We start from the raw sequence: 22,071 nt of genomic DNA, 5'->3' as shown, positions 1-22,071 counted from the left end.
TGTGTGAGGGTACTGTTTGTGTGCTGTGTTTGTTAGGGTCCTGTTAGTGTGCTATGTGTGAGGGTGCTGTGTGTGTGTGTTTGTGAGGGTGCTGTTTGTGTGCTGTGTGTGTGAGGGTGCTGCATGTGTGTGGGTGCTGTGGGTGCTGTGTGTGTGGGTGCTGTGTGTGTGTGGGTGCTGTGTGTGTGGGTGCTGTGGGTGCTGTGTGTGTGTGTAGGTGCTGTATGTGTGTGTGCTGTATGTGTGTGTGCTGTATGTGTGTGTGCTGTGTGTGTGTGCTGTATGTGTGAAGGTGCTGTGTGTGTGTGTGTTGTATGTCTGTGGGTGCTGTATGTGTGTGTGTGCTGTGTGTGTGCTGTATGTGTGAAGGTGCTGTATGTGTGAAGGTGCTGTATGTGTGAAGGTGCTGTATGTGTGAAGGTGCTGTATGTGTGTGCTGTATGTGTGAAGGTGCTGTATGTGTGTGCTGTATGTGTGAAGGTGCTGTGTGTGTGTTGTATGTCTGTGGGTGCTGTATGTGTGTGTTGTATGTCTGTGGGTGCTGTATGTGTGTGTGTGCTGTGTGTGTGCTGTATGTGTGAAGGTGCTGTATGTGTGAAGGTGCTGTATGTGTGAAGGTGCTGTATGTGTGAAGGTGCTGTATGTGTGAAGGTGCTGTATGTGTGAAGGTGCTGTATGTGTGAAGGTGCTGTATGTGTGAAGGTGCTGTATGTGTGAAGGTGCTGTATGTGTGAAGGTGCTGTATGTGTGAAGGTGCTGTATGTGTGAAGGTGCTGTATGTGTGAAGGTGCTGTATGTGTGAAGGTGCTGTATGTGTGAAGGTGCTGTATGTGTGAAGGTGCTGTATGTGTGAAGGTGCTGTATGTGTGTGCTGTATGTGTGTAGGTGCTGTGTGGGTTGTCAGGGTATTTATACCGGCAGACATTTGTGCTATGATAGAAATACAAAGTGTATATTCTGAAGTCATTGCTAAACAGACCAGACTCCATTTTGTATCTTCAAGTTAACAAAGAGACACAAAATTTCTATCCTTTCTCTTTGACTGACTGCTTTGCCCAAGCTGAATGGAATGTGTATATAAACAACAGAGATAAGACATTGAGAACGGGGGATGGACAGACTGTATAAATTCTATTCCCAGACTTAGGTGACAGAGGAGATTAAATAATTAAATTTTACTTTCGATATTGTACAACGTCCCATTATAGTTTAAGGTGAAACTTAGTTCACAAACTATCAATTTTAGGAATTATAGCAGAATTTGCAGACGCATAGTCTGAAGAAATTCTCTTGATCTGACAGAAGATCTGAGTTATTGACTACATAAAGATAACGTAAATGACGTCAAAAATAGCCACCAGGAAAAGTTAACCCTTTCCTGGATAGGTATGTGTAGTGGAACAAGGCTGCCCTCTTGAGTTCAAATACTAAAATGATTACCTAGAAGGCAACCACACCCCACATTTGTGATTGGCTATCACCTAAGGAATTTTTCCCTTTAAAAAGTTAAGACAAGGGAAGAGGAGATTCAGAGAGATCCAGGCAGAATCGGGCGACCAGAGTAACCAAGAAACTCTCACACTCCATGCAGAGAAAGAGATCTATGACATTTAGCTACCTGAGGATATCTGATGAGAAAATATCTACATAACTGGTAAATATACAGGCATTTAATTAATTAATTTAAATTAATTAAAATGAATAGCATGATATATGACTGGATAAATCATGTTTGATTTCATATTTAGAAATCTTAATTATTAAAGAATATATATATGGTTATAGCATCCCATCTGCAGCTGGGATCAATATAATCATTAATGTATTTGTGTGATTAATATCACGTTAGCATATCATGACCATTTATCCAGCTGTATTGATTGGCTCTAAAATAAGATAAAATATCTATTTAGACAAATTAATTAAAATTTCAGCTTATGTAACATGTAGATTTCTCATTGGATGGATCAAGGAGTGGTTACTGACTATTTAAATATTATTTTTATTTAATATTACATAGGAGTAAATCTTAACTACTTAGGAGGTCTAACCAGCATTGAAAGGGTTACTTCTGCCAGAAAGTTTTACTGCAGCTCTAAGGAATGCTCTGTCTCCTTAAAACTTTGTTTCCTTAGCTGTAAAGAAAGGGTCGTAAATCAGTCTTGACAGCTAATGGAGTCTATGCTGTACTAACCAGGAAGTAAATTGCCTATTGTATTGCATATTGTTTTTATACTGCATATTAATTATTATTGCCATATTGTATTACATATTCATGTTATACTCGAATTCCATTGATTATTATCATGCATGTTACTCATCATTATTATTTAAATTGTTAAGAAATAAATATCTATTTTTATAACAATTTGTGATTTTTAATTACCGGTATATGGTTATACATTTAATTTAACACGATAACGATTAAGGATCTGAGAATTGAAATCGTGGGCAATTCTCTCTGTTTACAATTATTATCCCATAAATATCCCCACAAATTGGAGGCACACGGCTGAGATCGTTTAAGTTGAAATTATATTCCATATACAATAATATTTGTGTAATTCATGCAATTAATCTTAATATAGAAAAGAGTTTTGTATTGAGATTAAATCACTGTATAAAATATGGCCAGCGATACATCTGTAACAGATAATACTGAAATAATTGAAGACTTAAGAAAACATGCTTTAATCAATATTCATACACATATGAAAAATGATTTAAGCTATGACGTTTGGTTAAAGAGCGTAGAATGGGATGCTAAACGGACGCTTATGACTGATGAACACATACTGAAACAACTTAAAGTAATTGCTGAACAAAAGAACATAGAGAAAAAGATGGGGCACATAATACACTCTTGGCCTTTCTTTATGACAGCACTTCTTAAGGCGTTAGATGAAAACAAGGTATTGAATACCAAACTGGACACGTACAGTGAACAATTTGGCATTCAAGATGGGAAACTCCAAGATTTACTTGCTGAGCATAAAACTCGTCAGGCTGATCATGAAAAAGAAATGACAGCTTTGATGGATAAATATGCACAGGAAATAAATCAGCTCAAAATGCAATTGGATAAATATGAAAAGGATAGCCAGGAATCAGGCAGTGAGGTTGATAGCCATCATTCTGTGCCAAAAAGTTGCACAAAAATGAAAGAAAAGACTATCTATAAATCCCCTCCTTGTCATGATTTTCCCACACCAGACCAGGTTTTCATAAAACAGTATGTAAGGAATGAGGTGAGTAATTCAGGAATATCACCTGTGAAACAGAATTCTCCATCTCCTGGCATTGCCAAACAACCTTGGCAATCTTGGGCAGAACAGTTTGAAAAAGCTGTCTTGGCCAAACTTGAGAGGGAGAGTCCAGTTCAAGGTGATAGGAATGAAAACAGACATGGTTCTGTACACTGGCAGGATTCTGATGCTGATCAGAATTGTGACAGTGAACAAGAAGCTCAGAGTGATGGGAGTGAAAGTGATTGCACTGTCCACTCTGAAGGCCATGTGACTGATATGCCATCTGCACTGTTGTATGGGTCTAATTCCTCTTCAGCAGACAGATCGCATAGACGTTTACCCAAAAACAGAAACAGAAGTCGTAAATCAACGACGCCTGTTTATGAATCGCCAAAGGTTGTTAAGTTCCTTAGAGAGACTGTCCCACAATTTTCTAGAGGTTCAGGAAACATATCTGAACATTTGGAAAATTATGATAGAGCAATGAATTCATTGGGCATGTATGATGACATTCAAAAGAAATGGTTCATTACATGGACCTTTGATTCAATGTGCCGTGTTCATCTTGAAAGTCATTAAGCTATGCAGTTAATGTCCTGGTCTAAGATGAAATATGAAATAATCATGGAATATGGTAAGTATAAAACCGTTGCTTCTGCAAAGAAGGCGCTTTATAACTTAAAGTGCCGCCCAGATCAAAGCCCCAGAGAATTTTTAGTAATTCTTAAAAATGCATACTCCGTGGCCCAAAGAAAACCCAGGTATGAAAGCACAGATTTCAAAGATCTGTATTTTCATGCCATGCCGGTAAGTATACAAATGAATCTAGCAAGAGATTATGATTGTAAACTACCATTAGAATGGCTAGTCAGTCAGTGCATGAAATTGTATACCATACACCATGCACATGACGAAAATCAGCCAAAGGTTAAGAAACCTGGTGATAAAATGGTATCAGAGACTAAAATTCAGTTAGGTTTAGAAACCCAACAGAAAAAGAGGACCTATTCTGAGGTTTTGAAAACACCAAAGCCTCAGAAACAGGAAAACGCCAGAAGCAATTCTGCAAACTCCTCTGACAATAACTCTGAAAAATCCAATACCAATGGGAATAAACGCCCCTGGGTTAATAAAAACCAAGGCAATTCCCAATGGAGAAGGAATCCTCAGGGAAATAGGAGATATGGAAACAACCAATCTGCTTCCAATAACTCCCAACAGTCTCAGCCATCCCAGCCAAATTCTAATGGGCAAAGACAAAACGGCAATGGGGGAAATAATTTGCGTCGTCAGGTTGGTCAATTGACAGATCAGATGGGCAAATTAATGGAGCAAATGACAAAGATCAACCAAGTCTTTGCTATCAATCCTTTTTTAGGAACAGCTCCCAGGATAGAGCCACCTGTGCAATTGCAGCAACAACAACAAGTACCGCAGCAAATATAGCTACAGTGACTAAACAGGATAGGTTGTCAGTAGATGTAATGCCTAACCCTGTTTCCTTTCCAGGTACTAACAGTCAAATAAACAATAGTTGCATTAGGAAACCTATTGCCAATCCCGTCACTTCACTTCCGGGTGAAGGAGGCGCAACGTGTTCCTCTGTTTTTTCATTTCAGCCAAAGGCTAAAATAGCCCCAGCAGCCACTAGTTTCCAGGATCCAGCCCTGAAAGGGTTAACTGATGAGATGCCGACCACTAGTTCCCGCTTGACAGTTCAAGATATTCCTAAAAAGGATGGGCCTGTGGGTAAGACTGAGCATTCCTCAGTACAGATAGAAACTACTGCTGTGACCGGTAATGTATGGAAAACAAGTAATATGTTGACACATTCTAAATTCTTATGTGAATTAGAAGAACATGAAGGAAGGTACTACATGTCTGTAGAAATACAGGATTCGCTACCCCAGCCTTTCAAAGGGTTAATAGATACTGGTTCACAAGCCACGATCTTGTCCAATACCTACTTCCAGCAGGTAATGGACTTGGCAACGGATAAGCCGAAGCTAAGAGATTTCCCCAATGCTCTGTTGAGTGTAGGAGGAAATGCACTTCATGTTATTGGCAATACTTGGTTAAAGTTTAAAATAGGTAACAAAACCTTTAGACACCCGGTGATAGTGGTAGATCTCCCCTATAACCGACTGATTCTAGGTATAGACATACTCAGAAGACTTAACACAATTATTGACTGTGTAAATGGAATTGTATGGTCGCAAGCTAAGGTTCCTATAACCTATGAGAAATCACATGTACAATCTGATCGTAACTGCCATGTGATAGAAGAAAGACCTGACTCGATTGAGGTACATTTTAGGAATAGTCAGTCACCTGACGTGACTATCCTGCAGGTGAATGACGCAATCGCACCTGTAGATGAGAATTCTGTAAAAATTGCTCCAGAGAGGATCCAGAATGTCTCTCTGGAAGGTGATGTTTTAACCATTTCTCTCCACAGGGACACTGTTGAATCTGTAGATCTGGCAGGTCATGCTCAATTCCTTGCCAGAATTGAAAGGGTTAATAACAACTTATTCTTTCCTATTCAGATAAATGACTTAGGAAGAAATAGGAATGCAAAGCTGGTCTTACAGAGTGAGAACAGCTATATTAGCAGAAGTCTGTTAAAGCAGATCGCTAATCCTAAAATGATCAGGTACGCTTCCCCACATGACAGGTGGATCCAGAACCTGGATGGCGAATCAGAGAGTCACAATGTGATAGCAAAATGTTTACTATCTATTTCCATCGGAAATAAGACAGTTAAACATTTATTCCTAGTGATAGACGAACCTCGCTATCAGGTTTACATTGGCAATGATGTCATACATCGCTTTGCCATACACCTTGACCCGATTAATTCCAACTTGTGGACAAGGTTAAAAGGTAATCCTTGTGGATACCTACACGAGGAAAACGCCCTGAAATCAGGACAAATGCTCCCATATGCGGTAAGTATCCAAGTACCTGATGACATAACCATTCCACAAGGGACAAGTAATTTTCTTTTACCCCTACAGGTCAAGGAGGGTCAGAGATTAGAAAACTCTGATGCCCTAATCTGTTTATCCATCAGGATACAACAATTAGGGATGGTGGTAACGCATACACCAATGGTAAGTATTGGTAAGAATCCCACCTATATAATGGTCAACAATGTTACACCCAATAGTGTTACTTTACCAAAAGGAACATTATTAGGTCTAGCATTGGATGCGGAGTACTATACATTTGGTTTCCAAAACCAAATTATAGGCCTCATCCCTGAAGAATACTTAACTGAGGACGAAATTGTCGATCAAATATTCCATTCCTCCCCAGAAGGATTATTCACTATCCTATCTGTATATCCCTTCAACGTCGAAGACGGCTCGTGTAAAATCGAAGAAGCATCAATCACCTTCGATCATCCGCTCAATGAGCAGGAATCACAAGAGTATCACGACCAAAGAGAAAAGGTAAGTCAACACCGAACTGACCTAACTTCTAGGCTTGAAGAAGCTTATGAGATAGGCCAGCCTGAAATCTTTCCAGGATTTCAGGAAAGGCTAGTAGAGCAAATATCTTTAGCTGACGGTTGCTCCAACGATGCTGAGCGGCAACAGCTAAAGGAAATCCTTTTGGAATTCCAAGATATTTTTGCCAAAGATTCCTACGACTGTGGGTTAACTAACCTCCACGTAGCCAGAATACAAACTGACCCAAATTTACCACCTGTATTTATCAAACAATATAGACTCCCATTAGCGTCATACGATGGTCTACAAGACATCATTCAGAATTTAAAGGAAAGGGGTATTATACGTCCAGTGCACAGTTCGTATAATAATCCGATCTTGGGAATTCCGAAACCTAATGGACAATGGCGTTTATGCGCTGACTTACGACAGCTAAATAAACGTGTCTATATGTCTGGTTGGCCAGTGCCATACATAGACCAATGTTTGGTACAAATGCAGGGATCCAAAATATTCACTGCCATTGACTGTGCGCAGGGATATTGGACTGTACCAGTCCATAATGAAGACCAATACAAATTGGCCTTTACTTTTGGAAAGCAGCAGTATACCTGGACCCGTATGCCTTTCGGTTACATAAACTCTGGTCATGAATTCGCTGTATTCATGCATAAAGCTATGCCTGATGCACTCGAGAGAGGAACGTTATCATATGTTGACGATGTCTTGCTGAAAAGCACTTCCTTTGATAAGCATATCATAGAGATTAGACATGTTCTCACTCAGTTGAGAGAGGCAGGGATTAAACTGTCTTTACATAAGGCGCAATGGTGTCGCACCCATGTCAATTTCCTCGGACATGAGGTAACCTCTGATGGATTAAATCCCCAGAGGAAGAAGGTTGAAGCCGTACTAAAGGCTAAAACACCTTCAAACATCAGGGAATTAAGATCATTCCTTGGTATGACTAACTACTCCCGTAAGTTTATAGATAACTATGCAGAAATAACGAAACCACTCTTACACCTGCTTAAAAAGGAAACTACCTGGAACTGGGGGGAGCCTCAGGACCAAGCAGTAAGTGAACTGAGGAGGAAGTTCACTCAGGCACCCTGTTTAGCATACCCAGAGGGGGGTAAACCCTTCTATCTGGAGACAGGTTATACCGATTTAAGCATAAGTGCTGTTCTGTACCAGAAGCAGGACAGTTTAAACAAAGTTATTGCATATGCTAGCAAGACTTTATCACCTGTTGAAGTTAAATTCAACACGCGTGAGAAGGCGTTATTGTCGACTGTCTGGGCACTACTGTCAGGGTACCTGTGGTCTCTACCTCCGAAAGAGGTAGAGACTTAGCTGTTCCTCCATGCAGATGGTCTGATGGCTCCCTTCCCCGCAGTCTATCCGGTCATGCTAGGCCGGCCGCGAGGGAGTGACTGCCTTTTACAGCATCTAGGCAGGAAGTAGTCAGCAGGACACTCCCCCGGAACGACCTGTCAGTCAATTGCTGCAGGACCAATCAGGACGCCTCGGAGGCGTGGTTACTGCTCTGAACAGGGTATTTAACAGAGCTTCTTTCATTAGCTCATTGCCCTGTCGTGGTTCTAGCTTGTTCTAGTCACTCAGTGCTTGTGTATTCTATTATCCCTTTTGGTTTTGACCCGGCTTGTTTACCTTACTCTGCTTATCTCTGTTACCCTTGATTCGGCTTGTCTCTCGCTTACCTGTCTTCTGTTACCCTCGACCTCGGCTTGTCTTTGACCATTCTATACTGTACTACTTACGTTAGTCCGGCCATTCTAAGGTCCGGTATACGTATCTGGCTACTGTTTGTACTCTGCGTGTTGGATCCCTGTCCCGATCCTGACATTACGACAGGGCCAATGGATCCTGCAAGTACAAACAGTCAGCTGGCTGCTCCTGATCCTAGGTTTGAAGCCATGGATCACAGAATGGATCAGATGGCGCTTGCGCTACAGGCTCTATTAGCTTGTGCCAATAACCCACCAGAGGAGATACGTAATACCCCTGTTTCTCCTGTCGGTTCAGGTCTAGAGGTAGCCACAGTGGGTGCTTCTTCTCACATTACCCCCCCAGTACGCTATGGTGGGGCTCCTGAGAAGTGTCGTGGTTTTTTAAACCAAATTAGTATCCACTTTGAATTGCAACCTCGCTCTTATCCTACAGATAGGGCAAAAGTAGGATTTATTATCACCCTACTCATTGAGAAAGCTCTGAGATGGGCCAACCCACTATGGGAGAACGATAATCCATTAGTTTATAACTATAACGCATTTGTAGCTGCTTTTAGAAGAACATTTGACCCTCCAGGTAGAAAGGTTAATGCAGCCAGATTACTGTTGCGCCTGAGACAGGAGAACCAAACACTGGTGGATTATGCACTAGAGTTCAGGTCTCTGGCGGCAGAAATCAAGTGGAATGAGCAGGCGTATATGGATGTATTTTTGAATGGCCTATCTGATGTAATCCTTGATGAGGTTGCTACCAGAGAACTCCCTGAGAATTTAGAGGATTTAATTTCGTTCATCTCTCGTATAGATGAACGTCTAAGAGAGAGACAGAACACTCGAGAGAGGAACCAGAGACCTTCTTTTAGGTTAACTCCCGCTGTTCCAAGTCCTGACTCCACGATATCTTTGCTTACTGAACCTATGCAGATAGGGTATACCCGCCTCTCTGAGGAGGAAAGACAGCACAGGAGAAGAGAGGGTTTGTGTATGTATTGTGGAGCCAAGGGTCATTTACTCTCGAACTGTTCTAACCGCCCGGGAAACGCTCGCACCTAAGTCTCTCTAGAGGACAGGCCTTGGGTGTTTCTATTTTGTCCTCTACTCCTGATTATAAAGATCACAGGCTTCTGCTACCAGTTTCCTTAACTTGGGGGAAGGAAGTAGTAAGGGCTATGGCATTGATAGATTCCGGTGCTGCTGAGAATTTTATCGACCAAGCCTTTGCTAGTAAGAACAATTTCCCATCCCAGCTAAGGGAGACACCTTTGGCCGTTGAGGCCATAGATGGTAGACCACTACTAGACCCTGTTATCTTTCGTGAGACCATACCCATTAATTTAAATGTTGGTATCCTACACGTGGAGAATTTATCTCTTCTGCTCATTTCGTCTCCTTCCGTTCCCATAGTTCTGGGGTACCCATGGTTGAAAAAACATAACCCTATTATCGATTGGGAGTTAGGAGAGATACTCTCGTGGGGCCAGGACTGCCAGGATCGGTGTTTGTGCAAGGTTTCTCCATTAGCTAATATTAACATACCGGAGAATCCTACTCAGTCCACAGAAAGACAAATACCAGACCTTTACCTAGACTTAAGGGCAGTGTTTGACAAGAAGAATGCCGATTCTTTGCCTCCACACAGGTCATTTGACTGTAAGATTAAGCTTCTACCCGGCACTATGCCTCCGAGGGGCCATGTATATCCTTTGTCTGTTCAGGAAAACTCGGTTCTAGAGGAGTATATTCGGGAGAATTTAGAAAAGGGATTCATCAGGAGGTCTTCTTCTCCGGCCGGGGCTGGGTTCTTTTTCATTAAGAAGAAGGATGGCACGCTGAGACCTTGTATCGATTACCGAGGCTTGAATAAAATAACTGTCAGAAATGCCTATCCTATCCCACTGATTACCGAGTTATTTGATCGTCTTAAGGGCTCCAAAATCTTCACCAAGTTAGATCTCAGAGGGGCTTACAATTTGGTGAGAATCCAGCAAGGTCACGAGTGGATGACGGCATTCAATACCCGGTATGGCTATTACGAATACACTGTTATGCCATTTGGACTATGCAATGCTCCTGCAGTATTTCAAGATTTGATTAATGAGGTACTTAGGGAGTTTCAGCATGATTGTGTTATCGTTTACCTGGACGACATACTAATACACTCTAAGGAGATTGAGACTCACCATAGACAGGTCAGAAAGGTATTACACAAGCTGCTGCAACATGGTCTATATTGCAAATTGGAGAAGTGCAGTTTTGATCAGTCTCAGGTAGACTTTCTTGGATACGTTATTTCTGGGGAAGGTTTTAAAATGGATCCTGTAAAACTTCAATCTATTTTAGACTGGCCCTTGCCCAAAGGACTCAAGGCTATCCAAAGGTTTATTGGTTTTTCCAACTACTATAGGCGCTTCATTAAAGGATACTCCTCTATCATTGCGCCTATTACCAATATGACCAAACAAGGGGCTGATACTAAGTTCTGGTCTAAGGAGGCTCTGGGTGCTTTCAAGACTCTCAAGGAACTTTTTGCCTCGGCTCCCATTCTAGTCCATCCTGATACGACTCTGCCTTTCTTGCTCGAGGTCGATGCCTCTGAGACAGCAGTTGGGGCTGTTCTGTCTCAAAGGTTAGGGGTGGATAAACCGTTACACCCTTGTGGTTTCTTCTCTAAGAAATTTTCTGGGCCTGAGAGCAGATATGACATCGGGGAAAGGGAACTGTTAGCAATCATTAAAGCCTTAAAGGAGTGGAGACATTTGTTGGAGGGGACCCTACACCCTATTACGATTTTGACGGACCACAAAAACTTGTCCTATATTGGGGAGGCTAAGCGCTTATCCTCTAGACAAGCTCGTTGGTCCTTATTCCTGACGCACTTCAATTATGTACTGACTTACAGACCTGGTTCTAAAAACTCTAAAGCCGATGCATTATCTCGCCAATATGAACCTTCTACTGTACCTGAACCAGTTCTTTCTTCTATAGTTCCGAAATGCAATATCATTGCTAATACGAATCTCAGGATTCATTCTCCATTATTGGCCGAGATCATTAAGTTGCAACATCTAGCACCTAAACAGACTCCTGCGGGCCGTCATTTCGTTCCTCCTGCTCTTCAACTGGAACTTTTACAGTGTTTACATAATAGCAAGATGGCGGGACATCCTGGTATTCGCAAGACTTACGCGTTGATCTCTAAGGACTTCTGGTGGCCTGCTTTACGGAGGGATATTAAGGAGTTCATCGCTGCATGTGAAGTTTGTACTAAAACCAAACAACCCCATACGCTTCCATGTGGATTCCTGCAACCCTTGGAGGTTCCAGAAAGACCATGGTCCTGTTTGGCCATGGACTTTATTGTCGATCTACCTATCTCTAAAAGACAGACTGTTATCCTCACCGTGGTTGACAGGTTTACTAAGATGGCACACTTCATTCCCCTGCCTAAACTCCCGTCTTCTCCCGAATTGGCAGAGATATTCGCTAAGGAGATTTTTCGCCTACATGGGATACCCTCTCAAATTGTATCGGACAGAGGCTCCCAATTTGTTTCCCGCTTTTGGAGGTCCTTCTGCTCTCAACTTGGTATTAAATTAAACTTTTCTTCTGCCTATCATCCTCAGTCTAACGGAGCTGCTGAACGTACCAACCAGAAAATTGAACAATATTTACGATGCTTTGTTTCTGAACACCAGGATGATTGGGTCGGTTTGATTCCTTGGGCGGAGTTTGCACACAACAATCTCGTTTGCGATTCTACTCATTCAAGCCCCTTCTTCATGAATTATGGTTTTCATCCGTCTATTCTTCCTTCGGATTCTCCTTCCCAGGGGGTACCGTCGGTTGATGTTCATGTTGCCAATTTGAGGAAGTTGTGGGATCAAACTCGACAAATCCTTGTGCACAACTCTATGTTGGTCAAGAAACACGCTGATAAACGTAGAAGGGCGGCTCCGGTCTTTGTTCCTGGTGATAGGGTATGGCTGAGCACGAGGAACATCCGTTTAAAAGTGCCCTCCATGAAGTTCGCTCCTCGTTATATTGGACCCTACAGGGTGCTGACCCGTATCAATCCAGTTGCGTATCGTTTAGCTCTTCCTAATACCTTACGCATCCCGAACTCGTTTCACGTTTCATTGCTGAAACCACTCATATGTAACAGATTTTCCTCCACAATAGCCCCTCCTCGCTCCGTTCAGGTGGAGGGTCAGGAGGAGTATGAGGTTAACTCTATTATTGATTCTCGAATCTCCCGGGGGAGAGTACAATATCTGGTTGATTGGAAGGGATATGGTCCTGAGGAGAGGAGTTGGGTACCTCAGGAGGATGTTCATGCTCCCCGTCTCCGCAGGGCGTATCACTCTCGCTTCCCATCTCGTCCCGGTTCATTCCGCCCGGTGGGCGTATCTGAGAGGGGGGGTACTGTCAGGGTACCTGTGGTCTCTACCTCCGAAAGAGGTAGAGACTTAGCTGTTCCTCCATGCAGACGGTCTGATGGCTCCCTTCCCCGCAGTCTATCCGGTCATGCTAGGCCGGCCGCGAGGGAGTGACTGCCTTTTACAGCATCTAGGCAGGAAGTAGTCAGCAGGACACTCCCCCGGAACGACCTGTCAGTCAATTGCTGCAGGACCAATCAGGACGCCTCGGAGGCGTGGTTACTGCTCTGAACAGGGTATTTAACAGAGCTTCTTTCATTAGCTCATTGCCCTGTCGTGGTTCTAGCTTGTTCTAGTCACTCAGTGCTTGTGTATTCTATTATCCCTTTTGGTTTTGACCCGGCTTGTTTACCTTACTCTGCTTATCTCTGTTACCCTTGATTCGGCTTGTCTCTCGCTTACCTGTCTTCTGTTACCCTCGACCTCGGCTTGTCTTTGACCATTCTATACTGTACTACTTACGTTAGTCCGGCCATTCTAAGGTCCGGTATACGTATCTGGCTACTGTTTGTACTCTGCGTGTTGGATCCCTGTCCCGATCCTGACAACTACAAAATTTCGTAGCTATATCCAAGGTGAGAAAATAATTGTAGAAACAGCTCACCAACCTCTACAGTATCTGCAGAGTGAAAGAATTAGAGACGGTAATCTCTCTAACAGTCGGATTACTGCATTGACTCTATCCTTACAGGGATGGCCGTTAGAAGTCCGTTATAAACATAATAAGAGAAGCCCAGTTGCCCAAGGTTTAGCAGAATTACATGATTGTACTGCTCCATCACTGGATGATAATGACACCGGAGATGATTTCCTAGAAGAGCAATTGCTATCCCCTTATAAAGTTTATGACGAGGAATACTGTCGACCACTACCGTGGGTATACATTGATGGTTGTTCATATCACCACATCGCTGGTGCTGAACGGAAGTTAGTGGCAGGTATCGGAATCGCCTGGATAGGTGATTATCCCAATGTATCTGTAGGATACAGTATTGGTCCCAAAAGCAGTCAGATAGCCGAACTCTGTGCAGTATATAAGACCATTCAAATGGCAATAGAATATAGTATCACAGAATTTGTTATCATTACTGATTCCAACTATGTTCGCAACAGTTTCGTTGAATATCTACCTAGCTGGAAACGTAACCAAATGCTGAAAAGCAATAACAAACCTGTTAAACATGGGAAATTGTTTTGTAAAATCGATGAGTTGATTAAGGAACATGGTTTAACCATATATTGGAAGAAAACCAAAGGCCATTCTAAGATAGAAGGTATTGACAAGGATGGTAATGACTTAGCCGATTCACTGGCAAAACAAACAGCCATCAATGGTGAAACCCTAGATATTGATGATCTTATGGGTTCAATTCACGTTGAGGCCATAACTAGACGACAGGCTAGAGATAATGCCGACTTAAATGTCGTGCAATGGAGTCAAGAAGCTCCTAGTGAGGACCTGATTACCAGTCAGAAGAATGATCCTGTCATAAGCATATTCTATAAACATATAGAAGACCCTACTGCCAATCCCATCACAGATGAGGATTGCAAAGATAATGAAGATTTAAGAATCTTGATGAGATATAAAGTCCAATTTAGTATCATAGATGGGTTGCTGGTCAGAACTTCTAAACATGGTATTCAACAATGGGTAGTCCCAACTGTATACCGAGGGTTAATGCTCCAACACGCACATGATGCACCTACATCTGGGCATCGTGGTGATAAGATCACATATGAGATATTGCGTGATTATGCATATTGGCCACACATGTTAAGAGATGTTAAGACATACTGTCAGGGATGCTTGATTTGTCCGCAATATCAACCCCATGGTCCAACCCATCGTGCACCACTTCAGAAGAGGGGGGTGTCATTACCCTGGTCTGATATCCAAATTGACTTTATAGGTTCTGTAACAAGATCTTCAAGAGGTAACAAATACATGTTAACCGTTACATGTATGTACACAAAGTGGATAGAATGTTTGCCTTGTAAAGAGAACACGAGTACCGTGTGCGCCACTTTGTTGATTAACCATGTCTTTTCCAGGTTCGGTCTGCCTCAAAGAATTGAGTCAGACAGAGGTAGTCATTTTACCAGTGAAGTAATGGCTAAGATGTGGAATATTCTAGGTGTTAAACGAAAGCTACATATTGCATACCGCGCTGCGTCTAGCGGGGGGGTAGAGCGATATAACCAGTCTATCGTTAATATTCTGAAAAAGTACGTTAAGGAGTCTGGTAAAGACTGGGACATTAAATTGCCCCTAATTTTAATGGCGATTAGAGCTACACCTAGCACTGCTACCAAATTGTCACCTTTTGAATTGATGACAGGAAGGAAGATGGTTTTACCACAGCATTTACTATATCGTACTTCGGATCATAATTTGATCAATGCTGCCACTACGCATCAGTATATCAAAGATTTGCGCAAGCATTTACAGCATGCGTTTGCTTTTGCCCAAAAGAATCTAGAAAAAGCAGCGACAGGGGTTAAGACCTATTACGATTTAAAAACCACGAAAAAGGAATATGAGAACAGATCAAGTCTATCTGTATAATTTTGCGCGAAATCAAGTCAAGGAAAAGAAATTTTTACCTTCTTGGAAAGGGCCATATGTCATCATTGACAAAATTTCCCCAGTAGCATACAAAATAAAAATTCCTAAGGATGGTGATTTTATTGAAAAGTGGGTTCACATTAACCAGTTGCGTGCTTGTCATCCTAAATCTCAATTAAGGATTATAGGTGTGGATTCGGATGCAGAAGGGTGAACGACTAACCTGGATGAATGCTTGATTCACGTGGTATAGTATGATGCGAAATGTTGCGATGTGTCATGATCTCATGTATGTTCATGTCATTAACCATTTCCTTGCCATCCAATAACTACATTTCTAAGCAGGTTACTAGCTTGTTTTACTGCTATAGGCATATTGCTGAGGAGTCAGTAATAAATGTAGTGAGGGATGAAGTTATAAAAATAGAATTAGAGAGAATACATATGTTGATGAATCATAATAATGTGTTGTCCTAGGCCAAGTGATGTCACACTGTTATAAGTTTGTATACTTAACAAACCTTGAATCATTAGTAGATAAGTCTGATCCGTGACTGTCGAAAGATGTCCAAGAAGGATGTGGCGTGTTTCTGGATCGTACTGCTCCTGTGCCAAGAGCTACGGACCGACCCGATCGCAGAGATGGGACCATCCTCCGGCATCCTGATTCAAGAGACACCAGGGTTCATCTTAACAGAAAAGAGGATCCTTACCCGACGTGTGTTCATCAGCTTGGACCCCAAGATTCCCATCGAAGGCGTACAACATTTCATCGATGCAGCTTCCTGAGTTACAGACTTGGTACCAGATGCACCTCCAAAGAGCACAGGACCGTGTGCGAAACATCTTGGAGCAAGCCCGGAAACCATTTGTATCCAGTTCTATTTCGATGAGTAACCGACCCAAAAGGTTCCTCACCGCTATAATTGTTGCATTAGTTTGTGCCACTGTTGGTGCAGTTGTCGCAACTGGAATGTCTGCAGCCAACTCTATTACTGTCCAAAAGCTGGATATGGAAATCTATGCGCTAAAGCAACACATTAACGATATTCATCAGGTGATAAAAGAGCAAAGAACACTTCTCCAAGACGTGTTAACTATTGTGGAAGACACAGTTGTTACAACAAATTTGCATTCAGAGTTAATTGCCAAATCCACTGAGTTGCACCAAAGTCATGACTTATTTAAGCGTGAACTTCTATTTCTGCATGACCCAATATTGTTCCACACACTTGCTTTTCTCGACGAAGTGCAAACTGGAATGATCGAATTGGCAGGGGGACGCATACCTCTGTATTTTGTATCCAAGGATATTGTTCATGCGATGCTTGCCAATGTGGATGGAGAAACAATTGAGCCTATGCAATTAAATCTGGCCTTTGAGATGGGGAGCGCTATACCTCTCTTAATTGACCCGGAACGTATGGAGATTTGCTTTTTATTGGCCATACCATATGTAACTCCCAAAAACATTTTTCAAATGAAAACAATTTACAACGTTGGTACATGGAAGGAAAATATCCATGTAAAAGTCCAAACCCCAGATGTTTTGGCTTTTCAACCGTGGATACCAGATTGGTATTCAATACCAGTTTTGAATGACTGGGAAAAATTCAAAGACAATAATTTCCAATGTGATGGAAAACCTTTTGTGTACGATTCTACCAATGCTTTGTGTGGAATCGAGTACCTTAAACATGGCTCTGAAACATGTCAAGTGACTATGTCAAAAACCGACAGTAATGCGTTAGTACATTCTATCTTAGTAAAAGATAAATGGTTGGTAAGCACATGTCTTAAAAACATGAGTGTTTTTCGCAGGGACCAGGTGACTAATAAAGTAATTGCCTTACCAGCACCTGTATCACTGATCAAGGTACCCCACGACTCTCGTATCACCATCGGTGACGTTACGCTATACCCAGTGTACACTGACGTCCTCGAAAGTGCTATTGAGATGGTGGATCCCTTCCAGAATCTAGATATCCCTCTAGATCCTAATCTAAAGTTCTTGCTGGACCATAAGCCCAACCACAATATCCAAATGTCAATCAAGAAAGATAACATTTCTGTGGACACATTTAAATACTCTGAGTTAGATACTGACCTTATTGATCGTGTTGACTGGTTCATCCATGTTAAGATTGTTATTGGGTGTGTTATGATAATGATGTTACTATGGTTGATTGTACTAAGCATAAAGTTCAAAACACTTACAGGTACAAATATATACAAACATGTTCATCCCACGCATGGACCTATGTCAGAAATGATATGATTGCACAATATGTCTTGTGACTTCCATAGTGCCTAATCATAAGCTAAATTAATTGGCTATGACAGGCACTAAGGGGGGTTATGTCAGGGTATTTATACCGGCAGACATTTGTGCTATGATAGAAATACAAAGTGTATATTCTGAAGTCATTGCTAAAAAGACCAGACTCCATTTTGTATCTTCAAGTTAACAAAGAGACACAAAATTTCTATCCTTTCTCTTTGACTGACTGCTTTGCCCAAGCTGAATGGAATGTGTATATAAACAACAGAGATAAGACATTGAGAACGGGGGATGGACAGACTGTATAAATTCTATTCCCAGACTTAGGTGACAGAGGAGATTAAATAATTAAATTTTACTTTCGATATTGTACAACGTCCCATTATAGTTTAAGGTGAAACTTAGTTCACAAACTATCAATTTTAGGAATTATAGCAGAATTTGCAGACGCATAGTCTGAAGAAATTCTCTTGATCTGACAGAAGATCTGAGTTATTGACTACATAAAGATAACGTAAATGACGTCAAAAATAGCCACCAGGAAAAGTTAACCCTTTCCTGGATAGGTATGTGTAGTGGAACAAGGCTGCCCTCTTGAGTTCAAATACTAAAATGATTACCTAGAAGGCAACCACACCCCACATTTGTGATTGGCTATCACCTAAGGAATTTTTCCCTTTAAAAAGTTAAGACAAGGGAAGAGGAGATTCAGAGAGATCCAGGCAGAATCGGGCGACCAGAGTAACCAAGAAACTCTCACACTCCATGCAGAGAAAGAGATCTATGACATTTAGCTACCTGAGGATATCTGATGAGAAAATATCTACATAACTGGTAAATATACAGGCATTTAATTAATTAATTTAAATTAATTAAAATGAATAGCATGATATATGACTGGATAAATCATGTTTGATTTCATATTTAGAAATCTTAATTATTAAAGAATATATATATGGTTATAGCATCCCATCTGCAGCTGGGATCAATATAATCATTAATGTATTTGTGTGATTAATATCACGTTAGCATATCATGACCATTTATCCAGCTGTATTGATTGGCTCTAAAATAAGATAAAATATCTATTTAGACAAATTAATTAAAATTTCAGCTTATGTAACATGTAGATTTCTCATTGGATGGATCAAGGAGTGGTTACTGACTATTTAAATATTATTTTTATTTAATATTACATAGGAGTAAATCTTAACTACTTAGGAGGTCTAACCAGCATTGAAAGGGTTACTTCTGCCAGAAAGTTTTACTGCAGCTCTAAGGAATGCTCTGTCTCCTTAAAACTTTGTTTCCTTAGCTGTAAAGAAAGGGTCGTAAATCAGTCTTGACAGCTAATGGAGTCTATGCTGTACTAACCAGGAAGTAAATTGCCTATTGTATTGCATATTGTTTTTATACTGCATATTAATTATTATTGCCATATTGTATTACATATTCATGTTATACTCGAATTCCATTGATTATTATCATGCATGTTACTCATCATTATTATTTAAATTGTTAAGAAATAAATATCTATTTTTATAACAATTTGTGATTTTTAATTACCGGTATATGGTTATACATTTAATTTAACACGATAACGATTAAGGATCTGAGAATTGAAATCGTGGGCAATTCTCTCTGTTTACAATTATTATCCCATAAATATCCCCACAGGGTGCTGTATGTGTGTGGGTGCTGTGTGTGTGTGTGTGTGCTGTATGTGTGAAGGTGCTGTGTGGGTGCTGTGTGTGTGTGGGTGCTGTATCTGTGTGCTGTGTGGGAGCTGTGTGTGTGGGTGTGTGTGCTGTATGTGTGTGGGTGATTGTGGGGGGTGGAGGTGGGGGTACATTACTTAATACCCCCCCTCCCTTCTTACTTTATGTAGGGAGGGAGGATTCTTGTTCCTGCTGCCTTCCCTGGTGGTCCAGTGGAGAGTGAACTCTAGCCTGTGGCTAGAGTTCACTCTCGCGAGATATGAGCCTTACCGTGGCAACGCTCAGATCTCACGAGATTAACCCAGCGGAGCTGCTGGTTGAGTTCCCCGGGTCCTCTCCTGCCTCTCTCCATACTGCAGTGGGGAGGAAGGCTTAGAGCAGAGCCGGCGCTCGGATAGCGCCGGCTCTGCATGCGCCGACACGGGAGATCCTGAGATCTCCCCTGTCGGTCTCACTCCATAGGCGTGCCGCGGGGATTAGGGTGTGCCCAGGCACACCCGGCACACCCCGTGCGCACGCCTATGTTTACCGGACACTGCCGTTAGACTTATGGATTTACTTGGAAGATGAAAGCGATAGATTAGCATCGGGTATGTGTTTTCTTATAGCTGCATCCTGTGAGGTCCCTCCAGCACCACCTCCACCAGATACATGACACTTGGGAGCTATGACTGTTTGTGTTTTCTATCGAAAAGATTCTGTAATTATACAAAATTGGAAAAAGTGGAAGCTAATGTAAAACAGATCTTAGGGCAGTGAAGGGGTTAACCCTAGTTGAGAAATATAAGTAGAAAAGGAGAGAGCACTGCTATCAGGCAGTGAGTGTCCACCGATGCAGGGATCTGAGCACAGTCCAGCAAGGCTTGCCGTTCGACTCTATGCTGGTTTCCTCTGGGCCGCAGCGATGCAAGATGGGATCTGCCAAGTTTGTGCAGCAGGATGCTAGTGTCCGTCGATGCAGGCAACTGGTCAGAGTCCAGCAAGGCTTACCGCTTAACTCCACGCTGTGTTCTCCTGGGTTGCAGCAATGCAGGATGAATAGAAAGTGAGTGTGGGGTTGGCTCAATGGCAGAGATACTGTGCAAGGCGGCAGAGTCTCCGTTCCCCGGCGGAGATGGTCGTTGTGCAGCGTTCCAACCCTTCGGTACAGCTGTTGTCGGCAGCATGATTGGATCCCCTGCACGGCTCAGTGCCGGCGTGGATTGTTGAGGAAGCGGAGGAGGGCTTTTCACATCATCCAGCCTTTGGGTGAGTGAGCGTGGCTGTGTCGTGCCCGGATAACCCCCACCTTGGGGATCCTTGGGGGGGGTGGGGGGCAAGAGCCTTGATTCAAGGTTCCAGGCTTGTATGGCAGCAGAGGAGCGGCCACCTCCTCCGTGCTGACCACGTTTGTAGGCTGGAAACAATCCTCGAGTGCCTCCATTGGAAAGATTTGCTTGTTTGGTGCCAGGTTGATCCGCAGCGCTTCCCCTCTCATTCTCTATCTTTTATTTGGCGTCTGAGGTCGTGTTGTGCCCTTATTGTCGATTTATTTGTTGTACAGAGCAAGATCTGGAGCATCAAGCTTCTGCTCTGTTCAGCAGCCAGGCACCGCCCCCCGAAACGGTGATCATTTTAATCTATATTTAATAAAGTATTTTGAATTTTAAGAAGACCGTGGAGTGCAGCCTTACTTGTGGATCCTCTATTTGAATCAGCCTGCAGGCGTTGGCACACGGCAATCTTGAATACAGTGAGAGTGCAAGGATTTTTTTTGCTTTTTTATATATAGTAGTGTAGATTGGATCTTGGCATCTAATATATATATATATATATATATATATATATATATATATATATATCTCTATAACAAAAAGTAGTGATGGTAGCACTCACGGTCTTCGGTTAAAAATCTTCTTTATTCAACAAGAATTAAAACATAATGTCTAGGATCAACGTTTCAGTCCTCTCTTAGGACTTTTGATCCTGATGAAAGATTTTTAACCGAAGACCGTGAGTGCTACCATCACTACTTTTTGTTGGATATTGAAAGTCCCAGGTTTGAGCACCCGGCAAGTACACTTTACTATTATAGCCTGAGTGCAAGAATTCTTTACTATTGTGTATATATATATATATATGTATATATAGATCAATGTGGAAAGGATAGCACTCTCAGGACTCCAATATAAAATGTAACTTTTAATTATTAAAGTAAAAAAATCAACGTTTCAGTCTGCTATTCACAGACTTTCATCAGGACTAATCATTAATCGATTAGTCCTGATGAAAGTCTGTGAATAGCAGACTGAAACGTCGATTTTTTACTTTAATAACTAAAAGTAAAATTTTATATTGGAGTCCTGAGAGTGCTATCCTTTCCACATTGATCTACATTTTGCTGGACAAGCACCGGGCAAGTACATTTCTAATTATATGGAGTGCAAGATTTTTTTTTCTATTTTTATATGTATATATATGTATATGTATGTATGTGTGTGTATATATATATATATATATGTATGTATGTGTGTGTATATATATATGTATGTATGTGTGTGTATATATATATGTATGTATGTATGTATGTGTATATATATATATATATATATATATGTGTATATATAT

At 41.7% G+C, this 22,071-nt stretch overlaps 1 protein-coding gene across 1 annotated transcript in view; it reads right to left on the bottom strand.

Annotated features, from left to right (window-relative positions):
• Positions 1-22,071, bottom strand: part of LOC134579476 (5-hydroxytryptamine receptor 3A-like) — a 73,647-nt gene that overhangs the window by 50,869 nt on the left and 707 nt on the right. The gene's annotated exons all lie outside the window — the stretch shown is intronic.

The sequence above is a fragment of the Pelobates fuscus genome, chromosome 12 (genome assembly GCF_036172605.1).
Source record: "Pelobates fuscus isolate aPelFus1 chromosome 12, aPelFus1.pri, whole genome shotgun sequence".
In the NCBI taxonomy this organism is placed as follows: Eukaryota; Metazoa; Chordata; class Amphibia; order Anura; family Pelobatidae; genus Pelobates; species Pelobates fuscus.
The sequence above is the reverse complement of the archived record's forward strand: the minus strand, read 5'-3'. Positions and strand labels throughout refer to the sequence as shown.